Here is a 10522-nt window from a genome sequence, read left to right on the forward strand (position 1 = left end):
CCCTGCCCCTACATTTCCGGATTATTCTAACCCCAACAGGCCATGGTTGGAGGACGAATACCATCCATCTGGGCTAATCTGTTTACAAGGAAGACCAAAATAGAAGCTGGAGAGGAGCAAGGTCAGCGCTTGAGCCCGGCCCCGCCTGCTGTGGGCGCTGGACTGGAGCATGAACAACCTCCCAGGGACGTGGAGGCCTCTCTCCGCCACAGCCCCTCGGGGACCACCGCCACCAACCTCGGAAAAGAGCTCCCTCATGGATCCCGGAGAACAAGAAACTTTGTTTCAGGAAAATGAGCATTTTCTCAGCATCACCATTACCTAAGGGCCAGGAAACTGGGGTTAGAAACTGTCCAGGACCCTCGCTGACAGCTGCCTTGCCTCTGGAGGAGATGCAGACAAGACGGAAACTCCAGCCAAAGTTTTAAATGTGCCGCTTTTTCTCTACAGACATGTGCACCTGTGCCCACCCCGCGCACCTGTGCCCGCCCCGTACACCTGTGCCCACCCCACACACCTGTGCCCCGCCCCGTACACCTGTGCCCACCCCACACACCTGTGCCCGCCCCGTACACCTGTGCCCACCCCACACACCTGTGCCCGCCCCGTACACCTGTGCCCACCCCACACACCTGTGCCCGCCCCGTACACCTGTGCCCACCCCACAAACCTGTGCCCACCCCACAAACCTGTGCCCCGCCCCACACACCTGTGCCCGCCCCCACACACCTGTTCCCGCCCCACATACCTGTTCCCGCCCCGCAACCTGTTCCCGCCCCGCACACCTGTGCCCACCCCACGCACCTGTGCCCGCCACACGCACCTGTGCCCATCCCACAAACTTGTGCCCACCCCACACACCTGTGCCCGCCCCATACACCTGTGCCCACCCCACAAACCTGTGCCCACCCCGCACACCTGTGCCCACCCCACAAACCTATGCCCACCCCGCACACCTGTGCCCACCCCACAAACCTATGCCCACCCCGCACACCTGTGCCCACCCCACAAACCTATGCCCACCCCGCACACCTGTGCCCACCCCACAAACCTATGCCCACCCCACACACCTGTGCCCACCCCACAAACCTATGCCCACCCCGCACACCTGTGCCCACCCCACAAACCTATGCCCACCCCGCACACCTGTGCCCACCCCACAAACCTATGCCCACCCCGCACACCTGTGCCCACCCCGCACACCTGTGCCCGCCCCACAAACCTGTGCCCACCCCGCACACCTGTGCCCGCCCCACAAACCTGTGCCCACCCCGCACACCTGTGCCCACCCCGCACACCTGTGCCCGCCCCGCGCACCTGTGCCCGCCCCACGCACCTGTGCCCGCCACACACACCTGTGCCCACCCCACGCACCTGTGCCCGCCACAGGCACCTGTGCCCGCCCCGCACACCTGTTCCCGCCACACGCACCTGTGCCCACCCCACAAACCTGTGCCCGCCACACGCACCTGTGCCCGCCCCGCACACCTGTGCCCGCCCTGAGGACAGGGACAGGAGGAGGTATGGCCAACCCTTTTTCTTGCAAAAACGCCGAGCATGGACGGGCACACGTCAGTCTGAGGCGCGGCTCACTCGCCTTCTGATAGAATGCTGTGAACAGCAAGGTCATTGCTTTGGGTGGAGAGACAACCCGGGCCCCCAGAGCACAGCCCCAGACCAACCCAACAGCACCGGGGAAAGTACCAGAAACATGGACTTCCCCAACAGCACCGGGGAAAGTACCAGAAACATGGACTTCCCCAACAGCACCGGGAAAAGTGCTGGAAACATGGACTTCCCCAACAGCACCGGGGAAAGTGCCGGAAACATGGACTTCCCCAACAGCACCGGGGAAAGTACCGGAAACATGGACTTCCCGGCCTCACGCCAACCTCGGATTAGAAACTCAGGTGAGACACAGACCTGTGTCCTAACAAGCCCTCAGGCGACTGAGATGCCGAAGCATTAAAAGAATAATGGCGAGGCGCTGGCTGGGGCTCAGTGGTTGGCGCGCCGTCCATGCACCGAAAGGCCGCCGGTTGGATCCCAGTCAGGCCACGAACCCAGGTTGCGGGTTCAGTCCCTGGAAGCAGCCAGTTGATTTCTCTCTCTCTCTCTCTCTCTCTCTCTCTCTCCCTTTCTCAAATCAATTTAAAAATTTTTTAAACATTACAATGTTTGGAAAAAACAAAAGGAATTGTGGTGAGAAGGCCTGTCCCCACCCCCGGGACACTGATGAATGGCCTGAGCCGCGAGCAGGGCTTTCTGAGCTCCCACCTGACTGATTCCCAAGGGCAGGAACCGCCGGCTGGGGGTCGAGGACTGACCCCACACAGGCCTCTGGCAAGCCCTGCGCCGGGGACTTGCAGCCACTTCAGTTTTAAACAGCAAATTCTCAAGGAGTTGCTTGTCTTTCAAGAAGTTGACCAACATTTGGTAGACAGGCTGCCCTGTGGGTGATGGGGGAGGTGAGGGCCGCGCGTGGCTACGGATGAAGTGACACAGCCGCCCCTGCTGAGTCCGAGGGGCCCTGTGCCCAAGCACAGCAGGCATTCACTACCCCTTTCGTTTTTATTTCAGAGAGGAAGGGAGAGGGAGAGAGAGAAACAACGATGAGAGAGAATCATGGATCGGCTGCCTCCTGCACGCCGCCCACTGGGGATCGAGCCCACAACCCGGGCACGTGCCCTTGACTGGGAACTGAACCATGACCTCCTGGTTCATAGGTTGATGCTCAACCACTGAGCCACACTGGCCCGGCTACTATTCCTTTTTTTAAAAATAAAAGCATATTCATCAAGCCATGTAGAGTCAATGAGTATTGAACAGCCATTACTTTAAAAAGTGATTGTTTGGAGCAACAGATGAGCCGTAACTTTCTCACTAATAGTTCACTCTTCTCCCGTCAACTCATCCTACACCTGGCCTCAGAATCAAGACCTCCTCACTGGCCTTGCCGACAGCCAGCCTGACCGTGGCTCTCGGCGCTGGCTCCCACGCCACCTGCTCTGCGTCTGTCAGAGGGCCCCAGCCCTGGTGCTGGTCCTTGGGCAAGGGACACGTCTTCACCCGGTGGCAGGAGATGGCACCGAGACACGGAGGCCGTGGGGTGGTCCCGGGAGGCCGGGGGCCTGCACTGTCACAGCAAGGCGGGCGGGGAGCGGACACCTGGTCCGGGCACGGGGCAGGAAGGATGCCCAGGGCCAGGAAGCGGCGTCAGAGAGGCGGCGGGCGGGAAACGAGGCAGCAGCCTTCAGGTCACAGGCCCACTGGGGTCGAGGCTGCAGTGACGTCAGAGGAGATGTAACAACAGAGGGGCACCGAGTGACAGGAGTCGAGAACCTGCAGACAGGGGTGAGACACAGGCGCCGGCCACCAACGCCTCCCACGGACGAGGCGGCCGCAACGCGAGGTGCGGGGCGGGGCCAGTGGCAGGGCTGCTGGAGCAGCTGGTTGGCAGGGTGAGTAGGTGTCCACGCGTGTCCCGGTCTGGCTGTGTTCCGCAACAGTGACCCTGTGTCACCCCACCCACCCTCACGCTGTGGGGAACCAGCGTGTCCGCAGCTGAGCACCGCGGGGCGCAGGGAGAACAGCTGAGGCCATGAGCGGGGAGGCGGGCAGGCTGCGAGTTTTGTCACTCCGCAAACCCAGGCAGCAGCGGGAGCCCAGTCAGCTCAGTCCTAACGCTGGCACGGCCCCCACACCAGCAGTTCCTGCAGGTCCATCTCAGAGGCGAGTGCGTGCTGCCCGACAACACACGGCTTCCCGCTGCAGCTTTCCCAGGCCGCACCGCCTGCAGTCAGGGCTGAGGGGCCCGTCTTTTCGGTGTTTGTGGGACCACAGGGCGAAGAAGCCACGGGCTGTTCAGTGTCAGCTTTGTCTTTGTGCCCTGGGGTCAGAGGTGGGCAGGGGGCAGACGGTGCCGAATGTGTCCAGACACATGGAGACAGTGACACACCAGTCCCTCTCCTCTCCTCGCCCCCCCCCCCCCGGGGCCCTGCCTCTGGGCTACGTGCTCCCCTGCACCCAGGGGAAGCGAGGGGACCTGGGGACAGCCATCTGGTTCTGCAGGCCCTTGGAGCCCTGCCAGGCAGGCGCGGCGCAGGCTGGAAGTCATGCACTTAGCGAACATCTGCTGGGCCCAACACCCCCCCGCCCCCCCGGGGACACAGGGTGGGGAATGCGGGACGTGGGCACGGGCAGCAGGCAGGATGCGGCTCTGGGCCAGGAGCAGTCTCGTCTCCCCCCACTGCCTGCCCTGTCCACACGCAGGTCCACGTCGCCACGCTCTCAGGTGCTGGAAAGGAGCTGGAAGGGGCCTTGCTCAGGGCAGGGGGGGGCCAGGACGCCCAGGAAGTCACAGGGAAAGCCGGCCTGCGCGGTCCCTCGCCTCTCGGATGGCCCGGGCCGGGATGGGAGGAGGCTGCGCTGGGCGCAGAGAAGCAGGCTCTGACCTGCACGCCTGACCCGGGCCTGAGGAAGGCTGGCGTGTGGGCAAAGGGTGAGGGCGCGGGAGAAGGAACTCCCTGCTCTGCCCCAGTGGCTGCTGCCCAAACGACCCCCTTCCCCGGGGTCGGCCAGGGGCCCCTCAACTGCAGTCAGCGTGATGCCAACGCAGGAGCAGAGCCACGGATGTCCTGAGCGGCCCTGGGTGTCCCTGCCTCGCAGGCCGGGTGCCCACAGCTGACGGGGCTTTTGGCAAAGACCTGTGTGTGGTCTGCTTCCGGGACTGGCAAGCTGTCCCACCTCCCGGGACACCCCTCTGAGGGCCAGGACTCCTCACGGGTGCCCCACCCTCTCTATCTCGTCCCCTGCCCTGTAACATGAGGAGGACAGGGGACGGGGGGCCCGAGCTGTTGTCTTAAGAATGAACAGTTGAGACCTGAGATTAAACAGCGCCCGGCCCCCATTACAGAGGCTGTGAGCTGGGTCTCCCCGACCCTCTTCCGACAGCTGGCTCGAAGGTGTGTTGCTTTTCAGGTGTCAGCGACACACCTGCTCCCGCCGACCCGTGGCTTTGGCCCGCAGTTTCTCGGGCAAGGGCTGCGGCCGACCATGGTCCGTCCAGCTCCAAGGGCCAAGCGTCTGCAGGCATGTGGACAATGCATGTGGAACTGACGTGGATGGGAAACTGGGAATCACACCTTATGGTGCTGACTGCACTGGGCATGTTGCTAAGAGGCTTATTCGTAGTTTCTTTAAATTTCTCCGCTTCACAGCTCAGAAGTTTGGCTTCCGCAGAGAGGAAGTAGCTGGAGGAGGCCCACGGCGCAGCGTCGCCGGCGGCCGGCACACGGGGCCACTCCGTGCCACGGAGGCTTTGGGACGCAGTTAAAGAGAAGGAGACACAGCCGAGGGGTGTGTCTAAGGAGTGGGAGCCTCAAAGCAACGGAAAAGTAAGAAACAAAGGCGGTCCGCGCGGAACAAGACCAAGCGCACCAGGGCCGCCCCCTTTTACAACCGAGTTTACAGCTGCATCTGCAGGCGCGAGAAGGACCAGAGCGGGAGCTCAGCCGGCACCGCGATGCGGGGACGTGAGGCAGGAGACGCCAGGGAGCAGACGGGGCTCTTTGCTCAGGAGGAGGTGACGTGCCAGGCTCCGGTGAACAGGGGGAGGTGCCGCGGCTCACCCAGGGCCAAGGGACGGCCCTGCCGGACGCACCGGGGCAGCAGGGCTCTCCGCGGTTTGCTCCGCGGCAGGAGACCGGCCAAGTCCTCAGCAGTTTGAAGGCACTTCAGCCTCCTGCCCAGGCGACCCTTACAACAAAAGCACCACCGGCCACCTCTGTTCTGGGCACTTGTTGGTTTTTAAAAGCCCTTTCACTCTGTCACCTGATTCTGTGAACTTCCCGGCACAGTGGCTCCGGTGGTTCTGAGTGGACCGTTGACGTGAGCCTTTGCGCAGGAGCCTGTGGACGTTCCTTTTAATTCAGACACCTCGTCTCTACGTCCCCCGAACACGAAAGAAGAGGCGACGGAGCCAGGCAGCCTCGTTTTATCCTTTAGAAACATTTCCTAACTTTGACTGAAAAAAATAGCTTCAGCTTAAGAGGCAGTAAAATAATGAAAACAATGCAATGACATGGGACCCGGGAGGGAAGGCCCAGCCGGCGTTAAATGCGCAGGAACGAAGAAGGGAAAAGCTGCCTGAGCTCCACTCCCAGTCCCGGGTCCTGCTCAGCCAGGCCCAGCTCAGTGTGGTGGAGGAGCGCCACCCCGTGTCTTACTCGGAAACTACATGTTTTCACTTGAGCTCTACCTGGACAAGCCCAACTGAAGCGCCACCATCACCTGCTTCAGGCCTGTGGCTACTTCTGCAGCCCATGGAGCTTGGCTCCAGCGCAGGCCTGATCACTGCCCATGCCCTTCAGAAAGACTCCTGCCTGGGCACGGGCTCAGTGGTGCGAGTGTCGTCTGTGCACTGACAGGTGGCAGGTTCAATTCCCAGCCAGGCACATACCTAGGTTGCGGTTCAATCCCCAGTTGGGTTGCATATGGGAGGCAACTGGTGGACGTCTCTCCTTCCTTCTCCCTCTCCCTTCCTCTCTCTCTAAGATCAATAAACATATCCTCGGGTGAGAATTAGAAAACAATATCGTGTGGAAGCAAAGTAGAGCCAGTGAACTGGCCATCACTGTCACCACATCATCACCACATGACATCCTCCCTGAGGGTCTGGGTGTTTCGGGGTGAGAGCCCCTCATTCACCGACTCTGTCGCTGCCCTTAATCCTTGTCTTCAGCCCTCGGCCCTGTCACATGGCCTCTGCACAAGTCCCTATCATAGCTGAATCATTGCCCCCAAACTGTATCCGTCCTCACCCCTGGTCCCTAGGAATGTGACCGTATTTACAAATGCAGTCTTTGCCAATGTGATGAGTTTACGATGAGGCCTACTGAGGTAGGGTGGGCGCTAAGCCAATATGACCGCTGTCCTTGTAAGAGGAGAAGGGGAGAGACTGGCCTGAGGCGGCCATAAGCCAAGGAGCATCGGAACCACCGGGAGCTGCAGGGGGTGAGGAAGGGTCCCACCTGGAGGCTCAGGAGTGATGTCAGAGGAATGGCCCTGTGAGAGCACACCTTTTCCTCTCCCGCTGAAATTTCAACAAGCTAACCAATGTAGTTAGATCAAGGAATGCCTGCTCAACCCAGACGCACGCCTGAGAGACCCGCACCCTGAAACCGCTAAAGGTGGGGAACGGGGAGTAAACAGGGAGATGAGCCGCAGGCGCAGCCCCGCAGCTAGGAGCCCACAGATGCAGCCCCGCAGCTAGGAGCCCACAGACACAGCCCCGCAGCTAGGAGCCCACAGATGCAGCCCCGCAGCTAGGAGCCCACAGACGCAGCCCCGCAGCTAGGAGCCCACAGATGCAGCCCCGCAGCTAGGAGCCCGCAGACACAGCCCCACAGTAGGAGCCCGCAGACGCAGCCCCGCAGCTAGGAGCCCGCAGACACAGCCCTCAGCTAGGAGCCCGCAGACACAGCCCCACAGTAGGAGCCCGCAGACGCAGCCCCGCACATGCAGCCCCGCAGCTAGGAGCCCGCACATGCAGCCCCGCAGCTAGGAGCCCGCAGACACAGCCCCACAGTAGGAGCCCGCAGACACAGCCCCGCACCTAGGAGCCCACAGATGCAGCCCCACAGTAGGAGCCCGCAGACACAGCCCCGCACCTAGGAGCCCACAGATGCAGCCCCACAGTAGGAGCCCACAGACACAGCCCCGCAGCTAGGAGCCCACAGATGCAGCCCCACAGTAGGAGCCCGCAGACGCAGCCCCGCAGATGCAGCCCCGCAGCTAGGAGCCCGCAGACGCAGCCCCGCAGCTAGGAGCCCGCAGACACAGCCCCGCAGCTAGGCGCCCACAGCTCGGCCGGCCGGGAGACGGGAGAGGGCTGTGGTAGAGGCACTTCCTTTGGCAGGAGGAACAGAGAGCTACGGAGGCAGCCCAGCAGGGTGAGTGGTAAGAGAGCGAACAGAGTCTGAGCTAGCAGACACCTGACAGAGCACAAGATTCTGCCGTGCGGCTCTCCCCTGTCGGGCCAGGCAGTGGTGCTTCAGACAAAGACACAGAACCACAGAGCTGTGCCGCCACTTGGACTCCCCAAGCTCAAGTCCCATTGCCCTTGGAGTCGGGTCCAGGAGCACATTGTCTGTAAACCAAGAGCTGTTGCATAGAACCACTGTTTCCCTCTGTGACTGATCCCCAGGAAGGGTGCTTGGGGTGGAACCCCATGGAGGTCAGGGGTCGCCATTCCAGCGAGGGCAAACAACCCTACTCCCAAGCAGTGTGGCAGTGCTGTCTTACAGAACCCAGAGGGTCAAGACTGGGAGACCACAGAGGTAAAAAATCTTGCAATTCAGTGCCATCTACTGGAAAATAGTAGAAAGCTCATCAGAGATCATGTGTAAGCAAAGGAGGACAGCAAATACCATGAAGAATCAGTAATGACAATGACCAGAAAGAAAATGAAAAATCCCTAGAAAGCAAGCGGGAACACATGGAAATGTGTGATATAAATGACAGAGATTTCAAGGTTGCAGTTTTGAAAATACTCAACAAGATGTGAGAAAATACTCACAGGCAATTCAGTGCCCTCAGAAAACAAATTAATGGACAAAACAAGTAACTTTACTAAAGAGATTAAACTTTAAAAAAGAACCAATCCATAATCCTGGAAATGAAGCATGCAATTAAGGAGATTAAGAGTGAACTACTGCCCTAACTGGTTTGGCTCAGTGGATAGAGCGTCAGCCTGCAGACTGAAGGGTCCCAGGTTCGATTCCAGTCAAGGGCATGTACCTTGGTTGTGGGCAAATCCCCAGTAAGGGGTGTGCAGGAGGCAGCTGATCGATGCTTCTCTCTCATCGATGTTTCTAACTCTCTATCCCTCTCCCTTCCTCTCTGTAAAAAATCAATACAATATTTTTTTTTTAAAAAAAGAGTGAACTACTGCCCAGCCGGTTTGGCTCAAAATTTCACCTGACTTCTCAGCAGAAACTCTACAAGCCAGAAGAGAGTTAAACCAAGTATTCAAACATCTGAAAGAGAGAAATTACCAGCCATGAGTGATATATCCAGCAAAATTTTCCTTTAAATATGAAGGAGACATAAAGACATTCCCAGACATGCAGAAGCTAAGAGATTTTATCACCAGAAAGCCTCAAATGCAGGAAATACTCAAGGGAGTAATTCTGCCTAAATCAAAGAACACAAAGTCACAACACTACAAGTAAGATCACCAAAAACTTTATAGCATAAACAGGGATCATTTGTGACAACAAAAACATAAAAAGGGAGAGGGGAAAGGTCTGAACTGGCAAAGAAGATGAAGAGCAGATGAACTCAAAAGAAAAAAACTACGATATATACGTGTGGGAACCCATATATATATGGGTCCCAGGATAGTCAGGCCAATGGGAGCACAGAGGCCTCATTGTCAATTCACCAGGATGGCCAAGAGTGCTCTGAGCATGAGCCTAATAGGGGTGCCCAAGACCAAGATACATAAACAGCTACAAGGCCACAGTGATCTCACGGTACGCTGTGCCCTTCTGTAGCCAAAATGATTGATGTCACTGTTGGCAGCTAGCCTTCTTTGTCTCTGGAGTAATATACAGGTTACTGATGAGAGAGAGGAGAGGGAGCTCAGAGAAGCACAGGCAGTAGGCACAGAGAATGTAGCTCCTATGTGTGCAGGAGAGGCTCGAGAGCTCAGACGAAGCTGAGAGCTGCTGATATGATGTAAGAATAAGAGCTCATAGAGAGCTCAGAGGTAGTTACTGTGTGAGGCTGCAGAGACCAGCCAGTGTGCTGGGCAGGGAGACAGGAGCAGCTGCTGAGCCAGAGAGGCTAGAGAAGCTGCGGAGGCAGAGAGCTTAGGTACCGCTGTGATGTGAGGAGGTGCGTCTAGGGGGCAGCGTGCAGCGGCTCAGATAACAGCTGTGAGCACAGAGATTGCTACGGCTTTGTGGGAAAGAGGTACATGTTAGCCAACTGGTGTCCGGCTGCCTGCCTGTATGGACTTTGTTGTAAAGAACTGTTTTATCTGATGGCTATATGGCCACTGGCTTGTGCAATAAAGACTCATTCTTTTTTTTTTTAATATATTTTATTGATTTTTTACAGAGAGGAAGGGAGAGAGATAGAGAGTTAGAAACATCGATGGGAGAGAAACATCGATCAGCTGCCTCCTGCACATCTCCCACTGGGGATGTGCCCGCAACCAAGGTACATGCCCTTGACCGGAATCGAACCTGGGACCTTTCAGTCCGCAGGCCGACGCTCTATCCGCTGAGCCAAACTGGTTTCGGCAAAGACTCATTCTTATAGACCCACAACCTCTCAAGGCTCCTCTGTCTGCCCCACCAATGAGAATTGACCTGACCCTGACAATATGCAACTTCATTTTTCATAAACCTAATGGTAACCACACATAAAAATCCCCAAACCAGAACATATAGCTTTAAAAAAAAGAGGAAACAGGAAACATACATGGAATACCACCAAACAAAAACAACAGACA

Source organism: Myotis yumanensis, unplaced genomic scaffold, assembly GCF_028538775.1.
Source record: "Myotis yumanensis isolate MYYU_CA2020_CCGP unplaced genomic scaffold, mMyoYum1.0.hap1 SCAF_17, whole genome shotgun sequence".
NCBI classification, from domain to species: Eukaryota; Metazoa; Chordata; class Mammalia; order Chiroptera; family Vespertilionidae; genus Myotis; species Myotis yumanensis.